The sequence below is a fragment of the Diuraphis noxia genome, unplaced genomic scaffold, assembly GCF_037042655.1.
Source record: "Diuraphis noxia isolate RWA-SAM2 unplaced genomic scaffold, SU_Dnox_SAM2 contig0002, whole genome shotgun sequence".
NCBI classification, from domain to species: domain Eukaryota; kingdom Metazoa; phylum Arthropoda; class Insecta; order Hemiptera; family Aphididae; genus Diuraphis; species Diuraphis noxia.
Genome location: NW_028301712.1, coordinates 16,657,234 through 16,683,824, shown reverse-complemented (window position 1 = coordinate 16,683,824; position 26,591 = coordinate 16,657,234). Strand labels below are relative to the sequence as shown.

General features: G+C 27.5%; 1 protein-coding gene across 1 annotated transcript in view; it reads left to right on the top strand.

Annotated features, from left to right (window-relative positions):
* chm (lysine acetyltransferase chameau) overlaps positions 1-26,591 on the top strand; it is an 84,174-nt gene that overhangs the window by 7,250 nt on the left and 50,333 nt on the right. The window lies entirely within an intron of this gene.

Sequence of the window (26,591 nt, the reverse complement as noted above, 5' to 3'; positions counted from 1 at the left end):
AGCTTAAAACAAATCTAAATATTTTGAAAATTATATCAAATATATAAAATGCCTATATAAACATTCAATGAAAATTTAAAGTATCTGCGGTCATTTGTTGTAGAGATACACCAAAATAAGAAAAATTCTAAATGTGAAATCCAGTGAAAATCAAATGTAAAAATTTAAATTTCAAATGCTAATAAAAATATTTAACTTGAATTTCCGGTGGACATTTTTTTGTGATAAAGATTGACAAATTTGTAAGGAACCTTGTATTAAATTTTCAAATCTTAGATTTAAAAAAGAAATTTTTTATGAATTTCTAGCTTAAAATAATTTGCGAATTTTCGTTTAAAATTGAAACACAGTGCACTTTTATTTTATAATTTTATTAGTTGAACTAGCATTATTAATATCTGTAAGAACTTAAATTAGTGTTTTGTTTTTGTAACATGACAGTCGAGTTGTATTAAAAAAATTGAGCATTGGAACAACAAAACATTATACATTTAGATACTAGCTACTCAGTAGCTTATATACAATTTATATCAGTTACTTTTAATTCTTTTACTTTATTCAACTCAAAATAAAATTCATAAAACCTTATGTTTGTTTAGGTATCTGAAGTGACTTTAGGTATTTAATTAAAGTAAAAATGATTAAATTATTATAAAAGATCATATAAATTACACATAAATCGATTTTTCTACTTTCTTGTAAAGTTGATAAAACTGAGATAGGGTGGTATGGCTTTGGCGACAGCCGATAATGTGTATACTTACCTTTAAAAAAGTCATGTATTATGGAAAATTTCGTAATGAAAATCAAGTAATTTTGGTTTTATTTATTTATTTATTTTTTAACAGAATAGTTCAATAGGTACAGGGTGTCCCGCGAGGATTTACCCATTGCAATATCTCCTGAGCTAATAAATATATCATAATTTTTTTTTTCTTTTCTTAGACTCATATAAACAAGGACTACATGTATTTTAATTTTTAATTTTTGAAAAAAATAAATATTCCTATTTTATTGAGTTTATTTTCTGAAAATGTTGACCTTCCAACATTTTATTTTCATTAATCTCACGAATTTTAATAATTTTTTAATTTATAGATGAATAGGCAAAAAACTGGTTTTTATCCGCATTATGGTCTTCCCCCTCTATGGTTAATGAGGATATCCTCTCGGGACACTCTGTATCACTAAGCACTAGTTGAAGTATTTCTGGAGGCATTTTTAGTGTTTATGAAGTTATTGAGTTAAAGTTCCTTATTATATAGAATCATTTGGTCCAAACTGATGTTTTCATTATTAAAAAGGCGGGTAAGTCGTGGATGTCGCTCTGCTCTACAGTAGGTTACAAGTGGGTTACTGTAATGGATGGAATTAAATTTGAATCCAATGATATTATATCATTGTATACGAAAAACGATTCTGAGCGAAGACGGTTTATTTGTCTAGAATATAATATAGATTATTAAAAATTTTCAAATCTTAGATTTAAAAAGAAAATTTTTTATGAATTTCTAGTTTAAAATAATTTGCGAATTTTCGTGATTTTCGTGATTTGACACATGTTGTGAAAATTCAATCTTTGAATGCTTGTAAAAAAATATTGTGTTAATATATTTCTTTTATTTTTCACCAGCTATTGTAAAAATATGTTAAGAGCCCTATATACAATTTTAAATTATAAGATATAAAAGGAAAATTTTTAATGAATTTCTAGCATAAAATAATTTATGAATTTTCGTGATTTTTACGTATGTTGTCTAAAATTCAAACTTTGAATGCTTGTAAAAAAAAATCATGACTAAGTATTTCTTTTATTTTTCAACTGATATTGTAAAAATATGATAGGAGCCATGTATTAAATTTTCAAATCTTAGATATAAAAGGAAAAACTTTTATGAATTTCTATCTAAGATAATTTGAACATTGCCGTAATTTTTACGTATTTAGTCAAAATTTGAACTTTAAATGCTTATAAAAAAAAATCGTGCCTACGTATTTTTAATATTTTTTAACTGCTATTGTTACAATGTGTTAGAAGCCTTGTATTAAATTTTCAAGCTTTTCTACCGAACAAATAATGTTTTATCGATATTTATTGAAAAAAAAATTAAAAAGTTGAAAAATTAAAATGTCAGTAAACAGCTCAAAACAAATCTAAATATTTTGAAAATTAAAATGCCTATATAAACATTCAGTCAAAATTTCAAGTATCTGCGGTCATTTGTTTTAGAGTTATACCAAAATAAGGAAATCGCTAAAAGTGAAAATCCAATGTTGTAAAAATTTAAATTTCAAATGCTCATAAAAATTGAATTTGAATTTCCGATGGAATTTTTATTTGTGATAAAGATTGAAAAACTTGTAAGGAATCTTGTATTAAATTTTCAAATCTTAGATTTAAAAAGAAAATTTTTTATGAATTTCTAGCTTAAAATAATTTGTGAATTTTCGTGATTTTTACGTATTTTGTCAAATTTCAAACTTTGAATGCTTATAAAAAAAAATTGTGACTATGAATTTCTTTTATTTTTCAACTGCTATTGTGCTATTGTAACAATATGTTAAGAGCCTTGTATTAAATTTTCAAGCTTTTCTGCCTAACAAATACATTTTTATCGATATTAATTTATAAAAAACTAATAATGGTCGAAAATTTCAAATGCCTATGAATAATTCAACTTAAGTCGAATTTTTTTGAAAATTGCATGGTGGATAGAATATACTTATATAAACATTCGGTGAAAATTTCATGTATCTATGGTCATTTGTTTTAAAGTTACATCAAAAACCGATTTTGTCGAAAAATTAGTGTGCGTAAAGTTTCCCGTTTTTCCCTTAATTTTTAGTTTGTTTTTCTTGATTATTTAGAAAAGTATTAAGAATTTTTTACTTTTGACCCCCCAAAGTACCAACTGGATTCACTTTCTTATCGAACGAGGTACTGAAGTCAAAAATCGAAGCATTTTTACTGCCCCAAAACGTGATGACAGACACAAAAAAAAAACATACATCATGGTAAAATCAATACATTCATCGCTCCGCTCAGAATCTAAAAGTTTGCTTTTTAGAGTAACTAACTCACTGGATTTAGGTTATTTGGGACTGTTGCTATTTTTCGTTGTTAGAAGATTTCGATTTATAGGGGTCCGTTATAAGGAGGTTTTACTGTACATACTAACATATCAGACATTCGTATATTGATAAATGAAAGACATTATTTTCTCGAACTGAATTGTTGGCATTTTTTGTAGTGCCATCGTAATGTGTAATTCACTTGCTGAGTATAATATTATCATTAGCGTAATTTGAGGGGGTCAAATTATCCAAAGACTAATGTATTCCGCTTTGCCTTATATCTTAATTTTACTGATCTACTCAGTAAACATGCATCCGATAATTGTGCGAGTTCCAATAGTCTGGTAAATTCTGAAATGACAACATTGCGATTGAATATAATATATAATATATGGTTGAAAACCGACAATATATAGTGCGTGTTCGATACGTACATTACGACATTACGGTTATACTAGCAATCAAATGACGTAATATCAGCACACCCTCATTAAAACTATAAACTTAATATGAAATATGTATATAATAATGTTCCGTCTATATTTAGCGAGACGCGTTCCTACCCCTCGATCCTTATCTCCACAGAGTTCAATAAAAATATATAAAGTGACCGGATGAGTAGACGTTTCCAAGTATATAGTAAAGCGTTTTTCCATTCCCACCCCTAACCCATTACATCTGCTCAATCCAACGATAGTGTGCGTGTGTCCAGCCATTATATATTGTGCGTGCCCCCACTGCTACCATTCTACAGTCAACACGGTGGTTGCGTGTCTGCCCATCACCCCCCTCAATACTATCAACAAGAAAACCTAGTCGCTACCTCACCGCACCAACCACCACAGAAAATGGGGTTGTCCCAGGTCATGGACCCGGCTTAGGCTCGTTCAGTAGTCTCAGGTGCCTCTTGTTAATAATGTAATTATTATTATTCATATATATAGGTACTAGCAATTTTCGAAAATCCGAAAATTTGAAAATTGTTAATATTATATGATAGTAGAAAATTTAAGAAATATTCTCATGACAGCAAATTCTCAAAAATCATATTTTTTTTAAATGTATTACGTTCCAAATTAATTTAACCAAAAAAATATTGAATTTTAAAAAAAATTCTTAAAAGTTAACTACGTGACTTAGATAAATCTTTTTACCATTAAAATTGTTCTTATAGTCAGATTCATAAATAGGCTAGGTATTTTGAATTTACCCAGACATTTTTTATTAAATTGAATTTTTTTATTTTCTGTGCAAAAAAGAAAAGAAAAAAATTATTATACATGTAGTGCTTGGGTCACTTAATGAACAAAAATAAAAAAATATATTTATTTGAACAAAAGTTATTCCAAAAGCCAGTTATATCTGTTATACCTTGTATATAGGTATATGTATATAATAATATGTCGTATCGCGCGTGATGATCGCGTTCGGCCACGGCGCAGGTGACATATATTTATGTGGGTGGATGGAGGATGAGGTCAGATCCGCCTCTATGTCTTTTATGGTTTTATTATTTTCATGTCTTATCAGTAGATTTCAAAGATGTTCCCCTCAGTGTGGCCAAGTTAAAATATATAAATGTTCGGATCTCAAAATGTTCGTTTTTGTTCGTATTCGAGTATTAAGCTATACAATATTAATTAAAAATAAGTTGAAGTGGTCCGGGGTAACTACGACGCAATTTGAATAGTTCAACTTGATCTGTTAATTTCTCCTGAAATAATTAACTTAAAAATATGATGATTATTGCAATGTACTGATATGGAAGTGTTTTATCTAAATACATTGTCAACATTTTGGGAAATATTAAACGTAATTTTTGTACGAACATTTATTTATTTTATGTTCATTAATCTCAAAGTTTGAATAAATACTAGCATGTTAAGTATACCTCTGTCATTAATATTTTCAATTTATGTTCACATTAACATTTTCTATACATAGTATATAATTTTCAAAATATTTAATATATTTTTTGACATTTGGCATTGTTGATTAATTTAGTTTTTTTTCTATGCGTCAATGGCATTTTCTGGATTTTCAAAATGTTGAGCTTCATTTTACGTTATTGTGTATTTATTTGCACTTTGATATACTATATAAACCTATTATTTACGCTGTTCTATAGTAAGTCGGTATATTGACTCAAAAGTTACCTAATTGCAATAATATATGGTATAAATATATGTTATTATTTATTATATTAATTACATTTTAATATTGAAAAAAAAAATAAATATTAATAATTGATATTAACGCCGATGATGTTTATGAATTTAAATATTTTACCTCAATAATACAATAAAATATTTAAGAAACATTTATTGGGATGATAGGTAATATATTTATATTTGTTTTAGTCTATAGCTACTAATTCATCGTTTGTTTCGTTCATTATATAAATGTCATTCTTTTTTCAATGTTGTTTCTACCTTTGTTACTAAGCTTTTTGAAACCATATAACATTATCTGTAATAAAAGTCGGTTATTATAAATACCTATATTATATACTTAATATTGTTGTTTGTTTTGTGAATCATTTTTATATTAATATATAACAGTGTTATCAATTATATATAAATTGAGGTTCTGCCTTTTTCACTCTGAAATAGCTGTAGTTAAAATGTTCATATTATATAGTTTTATGTATTGCTCTAAATTTATTGTAACCGTGTGTGTAGTTTATTTAACATTTTCTTTTCTTTGTTTTAATGAACGATTAATTATTTTAATGGAAATTCCAGGAAAAATCTGCCCTTTTTATACTCTGCGTTCATGGTTCTTAAAACATTGTTTTTAAAATTCCAAAACATCCTACAATTTTTTTATGATTTAAAATATTTTAAAGAAATACTTTATTCAAGGAAACATTTATTCTTTACTATAGTTTTAATAATTTAAGTACCTGTTAATTGTGCCTAAATTTTTAAAATAAAAATTAATTCAATTTAACATTTTTATTTTTATTTTACAGCTTGCATTATTGATATCTGAAGTATTATAAATGTTGAAAAAATAGTTTTTTTCTATGATACGTTTTGAATACAATTATGTGTTATAGATATTATTTGAAACTGACTAAAACGTCTGAAATAACTAAATATTCGTTTTAAAATAAGTGTAACATGTAGTAGCATAAACAGTTTTTTGGAGGTTTTAGATTTGAAGTTGGTATTTTTTTTGAGGAAAGGGAGTCATATCATTTCACATCCCTGTATCATTTATATTATTATATTCCCAAAGTAATACAACACTCGATGAACAAATTAATAAAATATATATCATGATATATTTTAAGCATCAAATTATTTAAGTATAAATCCATCATAAACATTTACCTATATTGATTTCAATATTTATGATATTGTAATACCCATTATGTTTGTATAAATAGTTATTGTTTGGTTTACTATAGCTTGCTAAAGTTCCACTATAGATATTATAGTATTCAATATGATTACTGCATAATAAAAAAATGTTGTATTTCAATCTATCAAGTGATACCTAAAGCTAATTTTTAATACAGAATAAAGTAAAATTATATCATATATAATATAAGTAATTCAATTTGTTGTCTGAAGTTATCTAAAAAATAGTCCCAAGTTGAAATAAATAATTTATAATATTATATTAAATTGAACTTATGTTAAGAAATTTTAAGTTATTAATGATCCTACGTTTCAGTTTTTCGTTTATTTTTCGAACTCAAGCGCACTACGGAAATAGCAGTAACAAATTATCTGCAGTAAAAATATTTATCAATGTTATTAACTACGTATAGTTAGGTTACATAAAATTATAATCTATCAGTGTATTTCATTTAAAATGATTTTAAGTCTGGTATGCGATAATGTTACAATTAAAAAAATGCACTGGTAAGAATAATGATGGAATAATGGTGTATAAGGGGTATGGGTGTTTGTGTAATCAGGTGTAAAAAAGGGTTCTTAAGCAGCTATATATAATACCTATCTGTGTATGCACATTTTCAATTATTATATAGTAGGGGTGGCCAAATCGCGGCTCGCGTCATAGACTTTAGCGGCTCGTATCTTATCGTAATATTTTTACAAAACATTTGAAAACATGAATTTATGTATTTGAAAAAGTATAATATTTTATTAAATTACAGTGTATAGAAAATAATTTTTAAAAATAAAGTGTTCTTGATATAATTTTTCTTTATTTACTATTTTAGATTCTGAACAAAGTGATGAATGTATTGATTTTACAATGATATGTGTTTTTTTTTGTTTGTTATTGTGTCTGTGTACAGCATAACTGGTCGAAATAATGCTTCAATTTCAAACTTTGGGGGTGGTTTCTGATGTAAAAGTGAATATCCTTGGTGCATTATAGAGGTCAAAAGTAAACATTTTCCAACAGTTTTCAAAAAAATCGAGAAAAACAAAAAAAAAAAAAGACAGAAACGGGAATTTTTACGCAAAACCAATTTTCGACCATATCGATTTTTTTATATGGTTGTAATTCAAAAACTAATCACTGTAAATACTTGAAATTTTCACCAAATGTTTATGTTATTGTTATCTATATACGGTTTAATTTTCAAAAATTGTTGAGATATTTATAGGCCACTAAAATTTTCGATTTTTATGAGAATTTTTTTTTGAACTGTCGGTAAAAAAATTTTAGATGACCAAAAACACTTGAAAATTTAATACAAGGTTCCTTATGAGTTGTTCTTATTGTAGCTAAAAAAAATTAAAAATCGTAAGTCACATTTTTTTTTATAAGCGTTTATAGTTCAAATGTTTACGAAATCTGTCGAAAACGCGAAAATTTGCAAGTCATTTTGAAGTTGAAAAATTATAAAAATTTTTGTGTTTATAACTAAGGATTAAAATACAACTCTAAGTTTTCTATTAGTTTTCCTTCAAGTAGCTATAGAGAAAACTTGAAATATCATTATAGGAAAAATTTTAAGTGCGTTTGAATTTTAAATTTTTACGAAATAGCGTAACGATAACGATTTATCCTCAAACGATTTTAAATATTTGTAATTATTCAAAAAGTATAAGTCGTAGATACTTGAAAATTTCACAAGTTATTTAGATTGGCATTTTATTTACATGATTTAATTTTCAAAATATTTTGACTTTTTTCGAGATATTTATAGACAACTGAAATTTTCAATTTTTCTTTTGAAGTTTCGATAAAATTTTTTTGGCCCTATCTAAATACTTGAAAATGTAATACAAAGTTCCTCATAAGTTATTCTTATAGTGATTAAAAAATTATAAAAATACATTGGTTAGGTTTAAAGGTAAGTTGAAAAATTATAAAAAATTTTGTGTTTATAACTAAGGATTAAAAACACAACACTAAGTTTTACATACGTTTTGCTTCAAATAGCTATAGAGAAAATTTGAAGCGTCATTATAGGAAAAATGTTTTGAGCGTTCGAGTTTTAAATTTTTATGAAATCAGGTATATGTATAGCTATGTTAATATAATGTATTATGAATGTATAATGGCAATGTTTATTGAAAAATTGATTAACCATGCCTTATTCAAAATGCGTCCTAATTGAAAAATAATATATTTGTTTCAAAATAGAATATATGACAATATTTAAATATAATATATCCTAGACTGACAAATCATCTCCGTTCAGAATCGTTTTTCGTATACAATGATACCCATCATTGCATTCAAATCTCTAGCAGAGCGACATCCACTTACCCGCTTTTCTTATTTGTTGGGTGTTTATTTTGCTTGTAAGCTTTTTAAAATCGGGACTATATGTTGTTAACGCAATCCTTAAAAGATTCAGTTAAATGATCGTCCGTTAATGTTGATCGATGTTTAGATTTAATCATTTTCATGGTTGAGTATTAAGACTCGCAAGAATATGTTGTTCCAAAAATCGATATTAACTTTGAGCGCAAAGAGTAATTTTTGGATATTTAATAACAGTCACATGTTTCCAAAATTTCAACAAAGAATGACAACTGTATTTGAACTGCTTTAGTCCTTCACCTTCCAATAATTCCAAGAGTTCAATTTCTAAAGCTTATCTTATTTACAATATCATATACATATAAAAATTATATAATAATATGACCTTTATTTTTTACATTTTGGCTCGTTGGCCACCCCTGTTATTTAGAATGAAAATAATATTTATGCATTACCGAACGGCGAACGCATATAAAAGTAATGAATTATTATTATTTATAATAAATACGACTTTTTATTATAACACTAATTATATTATTTTAAATATCTTTAAACGTGAGTAGGTGACAGTGGTGTCATTTCACTTGTTGAGAGGGGTGGGCATAATTTATAACCGGTCCATAAAATATCTAAAAAAAAAAAAAACCACTCGCTTACAATTACATTACAATTGCATTTTTATCTCAATGCAAATAGCCTTTTTAAATAATCTTATACGTACTAGTTATTATCTGCACGGTTACCAGTGATAAGACATAAATAGAGGAGGGATGCCCTATATTACCTATTATATGATTACTTATTTTGAGAGAAATTTTACCCCAATTGATATTTTGTTTATGCCAAATATGAGTATATAAATGTATTTATAAAAAATAAAACAAACCATACAATAAGTAAATTATTAAATATTTAGTATTAATTTATGTTTTTAAAGTATTATTTAGAATGTTAGACGCATTAACTGGGTATCTTCTAGTCTTCATAGCACCGAACATGTCAACAGCTTGATATACATCTGTTAGTGAAGCTAATAAAATAACTTTAAATATTAATTTATAGCGGGCTTGCGGTCCATATCCGGCCCGATAATGATAAGGGGGGCAAATGCTTAAGTCGGGTAAAAGTTACACATTTAAAATACAGTAAAATCAATCATTATTTTTAAAACTGTTTGAACTCTTTAAACCGTGTGTATACAATCTCAACACGTTTATGAAAAAGTTTTTTTTTGTTTTGTTATTTTGTATGTGAATAAATGGGATGAAAATGTGTATAGGTTACCTACGCAACGTGAAATACACAATTCTCATATTTCTGCTTTAAAATTGGTATTTATGTTAGATGAAAGGCCTGACGGCTGTGCTTATGTCTGCAAAGGTCTCAGAAGTTGTTGAATAGTCGATACGACAGTATATAAGAGACGTCTGCCTCTTTCCATTGTGGCTTCCATTGCGTCACCCTTTTTCGCCCGTCATGGCGGTTTGTGTTATTATTTATCTGGGGCAACAAATTATTATTTTTGAAGAGCCACATTAGAAATCTGAATATTTTGTTCGCTGGCCATCAAAATTGGCAAAATCAGCAAAAATCAATAAGCAAAAATGATAAATTTACGACATAAGAACGTATAATATTATCAGTTTTTACTTTTTTTTCTTGTCTGCAGACCGGATAAAATGTGTGTGCAGGCCGCCAATTGTTGACTTTTTTTTATATATTATACATTTATACCTGAATAGTTTTCCACTCCACTTACACTATAGTACTATACCTATAATATACATTGTAATTGTATGATATTAAACCAATATTACTAAATTAAACTATCTAACTTTAACATTCTATCCTTCTTAAACCATAATAACTTAATTATTCAGCATTTATGTATTCTATTAAAATAATCATAAATATAACAATAATAATATTAAATATCTTAATCACAGTTTAACTTTTGAAGGAATACCAAAAAATTGTTGTACATATATAAAAAAAAACTAACATCCAGTATTTATATGTTATCAGCAAGTATTACGAAATAGGTGAAAAATGATTCAAACAAATTTACTTGTATTATTTGATATTTCAAAATGCTTTTAAATGTTTTCTCAAGTCCCACTTTCAATTGTTGAGTACGTACGAACTCTGTTCAAAAACATGCTTTCGTTTTTATTCATATTTTGAGTAATCTAAATATATTATGAATAGTATAATGTTAGTTGGTGAATATAAAAATAGTAAATTATTTGTAATTTAAAACTATTACGATCATTTGTTTTGTATTTGTGACTTTAAATGTGACTAATGACAATGATGTTAGAAAAAGTGATCTTTATGATTTCATTTATCATTCGAAAAACGTTGATTGAATTATGCGTTAGTGTTATCCTCTTATCCTGTATTATTGTTTTTAAACAATGTGTATAATACTTACAATTTTATGTTCATATTTTAATTCCTCTAGAATGGATAAATTTGTGAAGATACACTTATAAAATCTATTAGAATAAAAACAAATGTATTATATAAATTATGAAGTTATAAATATTATTTATTTTGTGAGACTAAAATTAATCATGCTTTCATGGGAAATATCAATTTCTTTTGAACGATCAACTATAATTTGTATGTTTAATCTTTCAACTGTTTACTAATGACAGAGTTAATGATATAATACTACTATTATTGCAATTAATTTAGTGCATAATGTATAAATAAAAATCCTTTTTTAACAAAAATCATAAAAATACTGCTAATAAATGACTTGATGATTTCTTTAAAAAACATTGAATTTATTATTTCTAACTTTTGTAAATAAGTTACCTAATCTTTTTTATAGTCTATTTCAATAAAACACGTACATAATAATATCATAAATTTCGATATAATTTCTGATCGATTATTTTCGGTGAAATATTATGTGGAATAATATAAAAATTAAAAATGATTCAATATCTTTATTGATCTGAAATTATATCTAAATAGTGCAAATTATTTATAAACTATTAGTTTTTCAGCTACCAAATCATACACCGAAAATATAAATTTTATTTTTCATATAGACATTTCATTTTGAAATTTAGATTTGTTGAGTTTTAATTAAATTTTAAGCTATTTACACTCTTCTACTATATATTTGTATTGACTAATAAGTTGTATCATTTATGAGAAGTTTTTGATAACAATTAGTTCAATCTCACTAATAGTAGTATAAATAAATTATTAAGTATTCCAAAAAGTAAAATGTGTTAAGCTAACAACTTCGCCTCCAGTATATAGTTTTTAATAGGTATACAATATGATTTATCATTGCATTTAAATTTAACAAATTTATCGCAGTGCCCTAATCTATCACTAAAGTTTTCTCCAAATTTACTATACAACAGAACGACTTGCCCAGTTACTCGTATTTATGTTTATTCGAATTTTATCTAAGTAATAATGAAATATTTTCATTTTAATGTTCAACTTAGAAAATTTAATTTCTTACGTATATTTCTTATTAATAATAAGTTATTACCTATACTTTACTTTTAAGGTTATACGTTTGGTATATTAGTTAAATTTTTATTATTTAAATAATTCAATATAAATCAAACGTCTTTGAATATGAACTAAAATTAAAATGTATACTGTATAGGTTGATGATATTATATGATATATTATGTTAACTAAAACATATTTATTATTTATCTATTATAAATAGTTGTGACTTTTTTTGTGATAAAAGTAGGTAGATACATTGTAAATTGTAATAACAAAAAAACTATTCATAAAATAAATAATAGATTACTTAAAAGTTTTGTTTTACAAAAAAAAATTTACGAACAATTTTAATATTTTATTATTTTATTTTTGGGTATATTTTCTTTAACTTTAACTAAATGCAAAAAAATGTGATTGTCCGATGTATCACTATTTCTTTCACTAACATTAAGATTGGCAACCCTCCTTTATCAATTACTGATTGTTTAATTTAATTTATAAATAAATTCTAATCACGTATTCAGTTGGTGGAGATTTAGACATCTATAATTATTTTATAGAGGAAACATAATGATAGTTTTTAATTGGATGGACTGATCATTGGAATGATACAAGAGGTGAAGAGTGAAGAGTTTCGTAAATTAGTCACTATAATTAGACACCATTAGATTCCTAATTCTAGTATAACATTATTTCATCTCTTGAATTTAGACATTATAATTATGATTAGAGTTTGGGACAATCAAATTTTCTTTTCTATTTAATTTTATTTCTTTTACAATAAACTCTTATATATTTGTAAAATATAAGTTTTATATTTTGTTAAAATTATATAGTAAAATATTTATATTTTTTAACTTACCGATAATTTTATCATTAAGTTGATAAAGAACCATATTATAACTTAAATTAGTTTTTATTTTAGGCAAATCTTTTTTTTTTTGTAAGTCTTTTAAATATCCAAATCCGTTTTCTTCAGCAAAAACAAAATAATTGAATTTATTAAATTAAAATCAAGAGTGTAATATGATACGAAATCTAGTCTGCATAACTTTTGATTAAATAAATTATAAAACATGTATGTGTCATGTTTATATAGTTTAATTATGTAATAATATTATATATTATATGTAAAATATGAAAGATAATATTAGATCATTTGTATTATTCAATATCAGATGATTTGTGGATAACCCTAACAAAATGTATTAAAGGAAACTTTAAAAAAAAAAAACCAACATACCATAGCATATCCATATCTTCAGACTAGAAATTACCTACATGATATTTCATCCATCACTTTTTTTTGTTTTGTTTTTTCTTTTTAAAATTAGTTCTACCGAATGGCTAAAACCAGATGCGCTGAAACTGTGAATTTTAAATTCTTATAACTTCATAATTTATTCCATAATGCATTTATATTTTATCTAGTTTTCTTATATAATTAAATAAAGGGTCAAATGTATATAAAATATTTAATCATGGAATTATTTTATATGGTTCATAATATGCTTGGTAGAGGTTACTACGATAATGCCAATAAGCTGCCTAAAAATAAATATACTTCTGTAGTAATCTAATTTTAATTTTGATAAATAATTTTAATTCGATGTATATGTTCTGTAAGAAAAAGATTTTCTACATTTTAGATAGTTAATGTAGTATAGTACCAAATTAATTTAGTAAAAGAAATATATAGAAATATTTATAAATATAAGTATATTTCTCAAAATAAACATGATATTTAACGGGTTTACGAAAAAGAATGTGGAATAGTGTTTTCTATAAAACATAGAAATAGGGTTAACGAATTAAAATTGCACTACTAGAGATATGTTTATTGTTTTACAATCTTAATGGTTTAAATACATAATAAATTCAATCACTCAAAATCCCTTTAAATATACAATTAAGAATGCGTAACTTTTCCAATGTTCAAAAACATTAATTTTAACTTTTTGAGTATGAAATTAACTATTTTCATCAAATTGACTATCACTCACAATGTGTGGAAACTTTTAAGCATGTCTAGATCATTGTTCGGCGGGATTGTAATACGTTATAACAACAATACTTGTAAACGTAATTGGGAATTTCAAGAGTGATTTCCGCATGACGATATTAAATCGTTGATACAGAGGGTGTTATGGAAAGATTTACTAATCCAATGGGACGGTGACACGGTGTAATGGAATTTGCACGCTTAAAATATAATATAATAATGTTAGACAGGTGCATATAGTTTAATTTCGTTAAATTATTGTTGGTAATTATCTTGGTAATTAAAATAAACTGAACTTGAGTTGAAAGCTTAGTCAAAATTCAATATACTGTGGTACCTACAACTTATATATTCAAAACGAATATACTTAACTCTCTAAAAGTTCAGTAAGTGGCTAACATCAAATAAAAATATATTAACTTTAAAATGTATTTCATAATAAGAATTACTTAATGATTATTTATTTTGTCATACACAGATACGTATTTAGGAATATTACGCCCCAGGTAAGAAAAAAAAACTTTTTAAAGTTTTTTAGCAATAGGTGTAATTGTAAAAAAAAATAACATGATAGTTTATAGTATCCGAGTGTCTTACTTTTTTCATCACCCAAATGACCTAGGTATCGAATAATAATAATAATAATATTTCATTATTACGGAAATAAATTCCAATTACAGTTTTTTTTCTCCATATAATATGTATATAATATATTATACACGTACATTATTAGTAAATAAGTTATAGGTATATAACAATAATATTAATAACAATAATAATAATAATAATAATAAAAATAACTTAAAATTTTTAAGAGTAAATAGGTATTAATACCATACATCAAAATATTTAAATTTACTTAGTAAAAAATACAATTAAATAAAAACGAGATTTTAATATTGTTTCTAGTACCCAATTTGCTATGTATTTTTTAAAACATTCGCCATAAAAGTATTAAAAAAATTACAAAATAATCAATATATTTTTTTATACAGTTGCCCGTGGACATTAAAATATTGGATGGAGAATTTCGCATATTATAGTTTGTAGTTGAATGTTTTATGTAGAATAAATTTACAGATCGGTGATTTATTGAATTTGTTTTAAAATTTATATTTTGCAGTAATTCTGGACAATCAATCATATTATTTAATAATTTGAATACAAATTTTAATTTAATTTGAATAAATCGTTGTTCTAGTGATTAAACCTTGTGAAAAAACCTGATTGTAACATTATAATCAGAATGGGGTGCTCTATAAACAAACATTGATAACATAAAAATCTGATAAAATTATTTTGAATTTTGTTTGAATCTTGGATTTGTGTTACTAAATATGGATGCCAAATTAGGAGGGCATAATCAAAATGTAAACGGATATGTGATTAGTATAATATTTTTAATGCAGATTCATTTCTTAAGTTTAGACATGTTCATCGTTTTAAAAAACCTAGCTTTGTCGACGCTTTATTTCTAATATAAAGTATATGGTCCTTAAAAAATAGTTTGGAGTCAAATTTTATTCCAATATCGTGTACTGTAGAAACTTTTAATAAATTTATATTACCCAACGAATTATTTAACTGGATAGGGTGACTTTTTAAAGAAAATGTAATATAAAAACTTTTTTTTAGAATTTAAGTGCATGACATTTTGGTGGTAACATTTATACATATTATTTAACTCTAATAATAGATCAATAGCGATTTTTAAGCAGCTAATATTTTTGAATATTTTTGCATCATCAACTAATAATAAGATTTTAGAATGAGAAATTACATCTGATTTATCATTTATAAAAAGGAAAAATAATATTGGAGGGGTGATAAATGGTCTCCTTGAGGGGTCCAAAATCTACTAATCCCAATTCGCCTACAACTCAGTTTGCCGTCATATATACCAGTTTTAAAATATTTTTTAAATATTCCCTTTTCGCCGACAGTCTAGTTTGCCGACGTCTCGGTTCGCCGACAAATTATTAATAAAGTTTTAATTTTTCCCGATTCGCTGACAGTTGATTGATCCATAATGATTTTATCGAAAACGGATAAGATAGCGATAATATTATGGTATGTCATCGATATAAGTTCAACCTAAAAAAAAAAGTTCAACCTTTAAATGTTTTTCCATGCATAAAAATATAAAATCCATATATAGTATAAATTGGTGAATTTAGTTCATTCCATCCGATTTTATAGTGAACTTTAGTATAACTATTGAAAAGTGCTGATTAAAAATTGAATAAAAAATGGAATGGTTTAAAATAAAATATGAAAAAGATCGTGATTTACTAGTTGTTGATAATTGTATTCATCGAGTGGACAGAATATAATAATAGATTGAACTCAGAAGAAATATCTTTAATATAGTATGTCGATATAATAAAATATCATATAATAATACAATAATTTCATAATTTTTTATTTATATTTACTTTTATTTTGTATATAATAATATAATATCCTAACCTACATTCATTTTTATATAATATATCAGGGGTGGCCACTAACCTTAACTTTGGGAGCCGCAAATTTATAAAGTTAATTCGAGGTGAGCCACACATTGTAAAGCAATGTTTATAAAATAAAGAAACATTTTTCATTTTAAAAAAAATCAAGGAACATTTATTTACTTTTAATTTTAGTCTAAGTTTGGTTCAAGAGCCTCGCGAAATTGATTTAAGAGCCGCATGCGGCTCTCGAGCATCGTTGTGGCCACCCCTGTCAGTAGATATATTAAATATATCTACTGACTTTATGTATTAATCACCATTTATACATGGCAAATTTGTATTTACTTTTATTTTTTTAATAAGTCGGCGAATTGGGAAAATGTAAATAAATAATCAGCGAATTAGTGTGTCGGCGAATTGGTATTCGGCAAATTAGGTTTCAGCGACGTGGGAAGTCACGTCCTTGAGGGCACCGGAAGTAACGAGGATTTGTTCAGAGACATAATTTTTATATTTTACAATTTGGGTGGGTCCAGAAATGAAATAATAAAACCAAGAAAGAAGTGGTTCAGTGAATCCATACATTTTCAGTTTATTAATTACCAAATAATTTATGATTAATCCTATCAAAGGCTTTTTCCATATTGGTATATATGACATCAGTTTGTGATTGAATTTTAAATGAATCCAAGATTGCGTGTTTAAACATGCACAAATTTGTAAATGTTGATCTATTTTGCTTAAATCCGTTTTGGTCATTTGATAATAATTTATTGCATAAAGGGGTAATCATATTATTTACCAATTTTGAAAATAATTTAGGTATTATTGACAATTTAGATATAGGACGATAATTGTTTATTAAGCCTTTCTTGAAAATCGGGGTTATATATGAGGATTTCCATTGTTCTGGAAAAATACCTGATTACAATGACTTATTAAATACAGTAAAAACTCTTTATAACGAAACTCGTTACAACGAAAAACTCTATATATTACGTAAATAGCATTAAGTTAACTTAAAATGGTTGGTTTGATTTAAAATCTATTAATTACTCTCTATTACGAAAACTCTCAACAACGAAAGAAATCACACGGTCCCTTCAGATTCGTTATAGAGGGTTTTAACTGTATTTGGAATACCTTTAACATACTTGATGAACTAAATTTTGTTCACGTTTTTCTCTGCGATTTTGTAACATGTTTCTGAGATTTTACATTTAATTTCGCTGTTAAGTTGTTTTGTCAGAAGAGAAGTGAATATTTTTCCATTTCGTTGAATTTTTGTGCTCGTAAAATAGTGAATACCTACATCTGACTGCTCAGTAAGACGAAATTTTATGGGCCGTGGTCTATCGTGGATTGTGGATTTTGTTCTTCCTAGACGAGAAAACTTTGTCAGTAAAAATATATTTAATATTTTCTAAGTCATTTTCATTTTCATTTACAGTAGATTAAATAATATTAAATTATTCGATCTAACTTGCCTATCCATTAACTCTTCGATGACATCGTGTTCAAATGAAGAATGTTAGGTTTGGGTTTTATTATTTTCTATACATAATGCACGTTCTTCAATATTTATAATTTTTTATTTGAGATCGTGATTTTCTCCCATTAGAACAAAGAAGTTTTTTAACAAATCATCAAATCTTTTTTCTATTCGGTTGAATTTTTCATTACGTGAATTTAAAGATGAGATAATTTTTCCATTTTATGTTTTGAGTTCAGTGACAGTTTTTAAAAGATCATCAAGTTTTTTTCCATTTTATTGTGAATAAAAATGATTGTATAATTTTTGATATTAATTTAACTTTGACTTTGTATAACGCGATTGGCTACACATGCGTGCGATGGCGATGACGACAACTGATGAAAATGCTAACATTTATATCAAAATGCTCTTCAAAATTTAGCACTCCTAAAAATTTACCGCCCGGACCTCAGCCCTCCTGGCAACCCAAGCCCCTCTGACCACCCTGCCACCCTAAATACGTCACTGGTCATACATTAATTCTATACTTTAATAGTTTTACGTACAGTATAGTGTATACTATAGTATCATGACTGATTTATTTACTAAGTCAATTCCATGTTTTTTCTATTCAATTGGTAAAAAAAGAAATATGTATTAATTAATTTTAATTTTAAATCATTAGATACGTGATTATACATTTAACATTGTTATATAACATATATTTGACTTAAGATACGTATCATTATTGTTTAATGAGTATTTATCAACTATGCGTTCATATACTCACGATATCTAATGGTAATGTATCGATATAAATATATAATGTATACATGTTATACTGATACACGCATTTGTTGTAATGTTATGTCTGGCACCATTCTACATTGTGTGGCGGCCGCGACGACGGGCGTTGCGGGTCAACCGTCTGCAGCGCGACGTAGACGGTGGTGCAAACAATTTTTTTTTTTAAAAATGAAAATAAAAATAAAATCCGCGTTCCCGTCGGGAGGTGAAAAACACACGCCGGTGTGACGACGGCTACAGCAGCAGCTACGATATCGGCGGCGGGTAGTTGATCGTTGGGCTGTGCGGTGAGGTGCGGCTGGAGGGGTTGGTGTCGAGACCGGTAATTCTTTTTCCACGTATAACCCAACCCCACCACTCCAATCCCGTCCAACCAAGAATCGTCTTATTGGTCTTCCACCTAGACATTCTCCTCCGCCTCCCCACCGTCATCGTACTTATCCTCCTCTTTCACCGCCGCCGATGTTCGTCTCGTTGAGTCTCTGATTACAACAGACGTCTAGACTTCAGATTACACACGACGACGACGACAACAACGGTCTACGTGAAGTGGTGCACGGTGGTGATGTGCGTGCGTGCGTCATTTGTGCGTGCGCGCGCGTCCGGACCTGCCACTGGCACGGTATTATTGCCGTCTACCTCCCCAACCTTCCACATCGTCCAATCGACTGAAATTCACCCGTTGCGTCGCCGTCGTCGTGATATGTTATAACTTATAATACTTATAATAATATTTAATATTCTATCGTTATTATTATGTGTTCTTATATGTAGCTTATAAGGTCTCAGACGGATCGTCGTCGTAGTCCTAAGCGGTGTTCCAAGTAAAATGAAAAAATGAAAATAAATTTACCTCTGTTAGCGCGCATCTATTGTACTAAAATAATGCATTGTCATCGCGTGTCCGGGTCATCGTTTTTGATGAATTCATATATATATATATATGGGTGGTTTTTTAGGAAGGGTTGTTGGAACCAAAATTTAAAAAAAAAATGTATTATTATAATAATATGAAGATAAATAAAATGAAGCTCTCTGCGCTCCCTTAGGGTCCGTTCTCTCGAGACGAGCACTTATCGATTCTGCGCGCGCGCGCACACACACACTTACACACTCACACGCACACATATGATGATTTATATGCACACGCAAATCTACGCTGTCGTCGTCGCTCGGCGCACCCTCTCCGACGACCCGTTCGACATGACCCTTTCCTCACCCGCCACCGCAGACGCCTTCTTCGCAGACGCCAACGGCTGTATTTTTTCCTACCCGCGTGACGTATATAACATATATTTCGTTAGATATGCCTTATATTATGTACTTATATATTATTATTATTATCGTCTTCGTCATGTCGCGTATAGGTCAAAACCCTCCACAATTTCATGTGACACGTCACACACGTATATTATGATACCTATACTATATATTATATAATAATATATAGGTATTTTATATTTTCGCTATACGTACAACTGCACGTACAGCGTAAACTGCCTTCCAGCATATCACAGGAAAACAATTTACAATTTTGATTGATACCTTCTCCCATGTTTTTGATGTTGTATATATAAGTACCTGTCCATATATCGTACGGATGTATAATATTTATGTTTTACAGTAAGGGCATAATATTAAACAATAATATTGCGATAAATATATTATTATTTTGTGGTGGGTTTAATGTAATATTATTACGTAATTTATGAACTATTTAGTTATATTTTTCTATTAATAATAGGGATGCTGATCCCACTCGCAGCTTCTTCGTTAAACTAATGCATAATATGACAAATTTGTAGTTCAGAACAATCCAATTTATTCTGTTGTTTTTAATGTTGGTATAATTCAACTTATACATACAATTTAAAGGTAACTAACGTTATTTAGGGATTCACTTACACTTTTTTTCGGATATTTTAATTTTGAAGCGTTAAAAGTATTAAATTATGAGTATTTTAAAATTATAAATTTGTTATAAATTTAAAAATACTCAATCTTGCTTCAAAATTAAGATGCAAAAAAAAATTCTTCCCTGAAGCCCTTAATAATATTTTTACTTTTCAATTGAGATTAGGATAATTTACAATAATATTTAATATAACGGAGTAAAATTGATTCTTTTTACTTTAAAATTAGCCATATTACGCGTCGGTTAGACAGCGATAATATAACACATCTATTATATATATATATATTAAAGTATAGGTACTGAGTTAAAAATTGAAGCCATTAGTCAGTGATTTTCACAATGTTTAAATTGTAAATATGTATAACATTTTAGTATAGTATAATATTAAATTATCAAATTGATAATATTATTTACTATAATAGACTATAATGATAATAATAATCATAGGTGCGATGGTGTGAAGGCCTCTTTTTCAGGGTATGCAAAAGACTGCCCCTGGCGTGCCCTGAAAGTTATTTTAAGCATGTCAAATTCTGATAATTTATATACCTTATTAATACACAAATATTGAAAAGTTTTATTGTTTAATTAAAAAAATATTGAAATAAGTACCATGAAAAAAGACAAAAATTGTGTATTTCGCAAATACTTGGTAGTTAATAACTAATAACTGGATGTTTCAATTTGCTAATAGCAACGAATAGCATAGGCGTGTTTATGCGTCGGACGGTGGTTTGCATAGCAATCACCTTATTATGATTTTATACGTGAATCAAACGTTTGTCATTGCCATTAGTTAGTTATAATTTCTCTCATTTTTAATCATTTGTTATCACTATAAATATTTTAATACCTTTACGTACTAATTATTTTTCTTGCGTAAAAAAGGTTTTTTTAGTATCGATTTTCGCCCCTCAAAGAGCTTCAGGGTATGCAGCTGCATATCCTGCATACTCCTGCGCACGCCTATGATAATAATAAAATAAAGGCTTTTATAAAACCCGTATTTTGTTTTTCGCGTTCGGAAGTTTTTATTGTAATGTTTTGTCGAGGGAAAATATAGGTGTAGAGAAATGGTAGTTTTACTCGATATTTTAAAGATACGACTGTAATACAAGTATACAATTACATTCAATCATCATATTGGTTCACATATAACGTACGGTAGAACAAATATCGTCAAATTCTATTTAGGGTGAAACTCTTTTATCTTTTAACAACATCTGTTATAATGTATATGAGGTTATTTACCTCCACAAAAACCTTTAATTATGTTGTTTGACGGTGTACGATGCTGTAGTAATATACGATTTCGTACGATTGTCTCTTATAGTAGTACGATTGCGTACAATTGTCCCTTTTAGTAACACGATTGCGTACGTTTCTTCGATTGCGTGATGGACTTGAATTTAGTGTAATGATATTTTATGAAATAATTATTTTCTAATTATTAAATATACCTATTTCGGCCATTAATATAGTTAAAAAATATATTTCGTTTATACGTGTTTAATATAGTTTTATAATTTTTGGATTAACTCCATGTCCTGCCCATTGTCTATATATTTCATAAATGATTAGTTATATGACATATAAATTCATTGCATACTTAATAATGTACAAATTTCAAATTTATTAAAGTTGATAGTATAAAAATAATAAAATATTCACAGAAATTATAAGATTGAAACTTTTTACTAAGTTAAATTTACAGATCAAAATTAATTGTAAGAAGGTACATTTTAACTGTTAGGTAAATTCGTTATTTTATTTAACATTTAATTAAATACAAATATATGAATAAGATACCACAAAAAAAGTTTATTTATCATTAGTCAGTAAAATGTTTTTTTTTCATTCATAAAACAAATATTTGTGTACATTTGTTGTATGTACAGAATTGTAACAATAACTACCGCATGTTGAAACTTTTGAATTTATCGGGTTACAATATATAGTAAGAAAGTTAAAAGTTATTTTTTTAAGGATGGTCTAATAGAAAGAAGGTTAAAGAAAATCATTTTTAATCAAATCTTCTATTTTGTTGGTATAACTTCAGTACGGTATCATGGTAGAATAGTAGCAACCGTAGGTTAAAGTGATACTATAATGTACATGTATACGATAAAGCTATTTACTGGCCATATGTACTGGGAATTTTTTTATACACATACAACAGGTTTGTTACATTTTTTTAAAACTTTATAGGTTACCTATTCATTTTTTTCTTTAATATTACTTATATAATTATTTTTAATTGCATGAATTATACTGTTTCAATCTTAACCTTTTTTTTATTAAGACAATCTTAATTTTTTAATTTGAGTACATCCATTTCCCATCTTTGATTCTGGTCGTTTTAAATAAATTTTTAACACATATTAAAATTAAACTATAGACTTCAAAAGAACTCTGTATTAATTGTCCATCTAAATTTTTAGATGTAAGCATATAAAAGAACATATAAAATAACAAAAGATTTGTTTTTTTAAGACAATCTGTGTATTAAGAATTGTATATATAAATATATGTATGTACAAAAAAACACGTAAAAAGCAACTGGTGTAGCTAGTCAACAGTATATACAGTCTTGCATTTAAAATAATCACCTTTTATGCAACATCATACATACGCGATTTTATAGTAATTTTTTCTAGACACAGACGCAAACGGGGACGGTAGTGGAAGGGGTGTGGAGTGTAATGGATCGGGTGTTGATGGGAGAGGGTGGGGGTATCGCGTCGCACGGGCGGTCAGTGACCCTGTCGGTGGCGACGGCCTCCAGTCAAAATTGCCAAGGGAACGGCTGCTGTGCGGCGGTGTCGCGGACAGAGCCGGAGTCAGACGCAAGGCCATACGTATGAACCGTGCAGATTCCTCTTCACTCCCACCCCCTACCCACCCAGTGGTTCACTCTCGACGATCTCGTTTTTTCGCATTCACATTGATCACGGTGATGTGTGTGTATGTATCATATTTATAATAACATTGCGCGAATGTGATAATAATGGGTGTATACACACACACACATATATATATATAACTTTGTGTGCCTAGAGGATACCTGTAGGTATATAATAATATATATTATGCTGCATACATGACGTACAATATATAACATAATATGAACATGTGTATGTTTGTATGAATGTAGTATACTTTCGTTTTCGGGATCGTACGTTGTAGCCGTTGGGCAGTAAATTGTATTAAAAAGTGAATCGAAAGTGAGATCTGTAGAAAATATTGATCGACTAAAGACATTGATATTATATATGTTTTATAGATCTATGTTATATGATAAATTATGTATTCTATGTGCATACTTAACATTATATCAATCCGATAATTTTAAATTATACCCATTGCCCATATACGTATTAAATAGGTTCTAGGTCATATATATTTTTAAGGTCATCAACATCCTGACCCCAGGCAGATTAGAAATTATTTTTGCATTAAATCCGTAAACAATCATTAGCGTATGAATTAATACTATACATAATACAAAATTACTTATTAACTGTTAAGTTTAGAGCCTGCCTCTTTCCCTCGTAAACATTTGGCAAACATTTAAAAAATCGATTGACGATATAATATAAACCATGTCCGATTTTTTCTTGTTAAAGTCTAACCCATGGGTCACCAAATGGCGGCCCGCGAATGCATTTTAACCGGCCCGCAGACTGAGAGAAAAAGCCAATAATTTAATTATATTTTCATTAGTTTTAGTTCAATAATTAATAAGTGTATATTTTTTTATTTAGAAATAAAATATTTTTGGCCAACCGGCATATTATAATAAATATTATGTACTTTGGATTTTTATGGCCCGCGAGAATTTTCGAATTCTTTATGTGGCCCGCGGAAAATATTAATTGGTGACCCCTGGTCTAACCTAAACCAACATTTTATCATAAATATGGTTAATATATTCTGTATACACGCGGGTTGGTGCTTAATTCATTGCGTTCTAAAACCACCATGTAAAAGTACCTACTGTTATGTTTCAACTTTTCTATTTTAAGCATCCTAAAAATGTTGATAGGAACAAGGAACATATTTTTCAAATGTTACTTTTAAATTGTCTGATGAATTTTGTTGTATTTTAAATATGACATTTACCAGAATTGTATTTTTTTTTTTTTTAGAACTATAAATATTATATTAATCCTTACAATAAAGTGCAATTTAATAAATAATTTACGTGCCGAATAATTATTTAAAGTATTTGAAATCTGGATAGGTATTCTTAAACATATTAGTGCAGTGCAATGTGGATTGTCGACAAATAATTCTACGAAATTGCTTGTTAATTTTCAAATATTCACAGTTTTTATACGTTTAATATGATGTTCCTTTCATATAGTTAGCCATTTTGTAACATTTCATAGAGATGAGGCGAATATTGTTTCCTAGCCATGTCGTACGCCCCCGACCCCCGACCTGCACGATACATAGCTGTGTCTGATATTTACGTTCTGGGAGCTGGTGCGCTGGTCTCGCCATTAGCGTTTCGATGCGCGGTCTCAGAAAATGTTTAATTTGAAATGTTTGTATTATTTTTGTGTTGTTGAGTCAATACTGTAAATAATAATCAATAATAATGAAGGTTTATTAGGATTAGTATTTTCACACGTGTGGTGAATTAACTAGTTTTAATAATTAATACATAATACACATGTAACTATAGTTTAATAAATATAATCGGTTTTTATAGTTTATTATATAAACTTTATATAAAGATTATAAGCTGTTGTAAGCAGTTGAAAATGGTTTAACATACAAAATACCAATTTACCAATTAATACTTGCAAATGATTAAGAAATTTGAAATTATTGTGAAAACTCGAATAAAAACTTTCGAAATCAAGCGACGGACTTCGCAAAAACGATTACTATCATTTATTGATTTGAGGTACAATTTATATCTGTAACATAAGGCAGGCTGAACTCAATTATTTGATTATTCCACTTAATGAGAATCCAAAATATACAATTGGCGAATAATTGTCAATGTGCTTAATATAATACGATGTGATATTAACATAATGTTTAATATTAAATGTTTGTTTTGATGCATTGTATTTTTTTCTTGTACCACGTTAAATAAAACAGTAATAATGAAAATTGTTTTATAAAAAGAACAATTTTAAAATGTATAGCTATAGTGATTGAAAATATTTGTCATCATAAGTTATTAATAAAGATATTTGGATTGTAAAAGTTTCTCTAATAAATACGTGCATGGCACACGTGCGCAGAAGTTTAAACTTTAATCCAAAAGATTTCCACAATATTGGAACACCAACATAAGAAATAATAAAAAAAAAATATTTGTATAGATAAAACTGTTTTCACCCATATTAATTTATTAATTTATATGTTGCCTTTGTTATTTTACCTCGCCAACTTATCACTTATTTTGGTTTACCTACAATTTTCAAATTTTTCTAAAAATAAATCTAATTGATTTAGACATTAAATTTATTGAATAATTAATATTTAATATCTTTTTATCTTTTTTTTTTACTAGTAGTTTTCTACTAAAGGTCTTACTGAATATTAATAATTATGTGGTAGGTATAAAATAGTGCAATGCATGCAGATATACTGAAATATTCCAACCTAGACTCTCACGTTATTTTGGGGATCTACTCTTTGTTCACTACCTAGTGATTT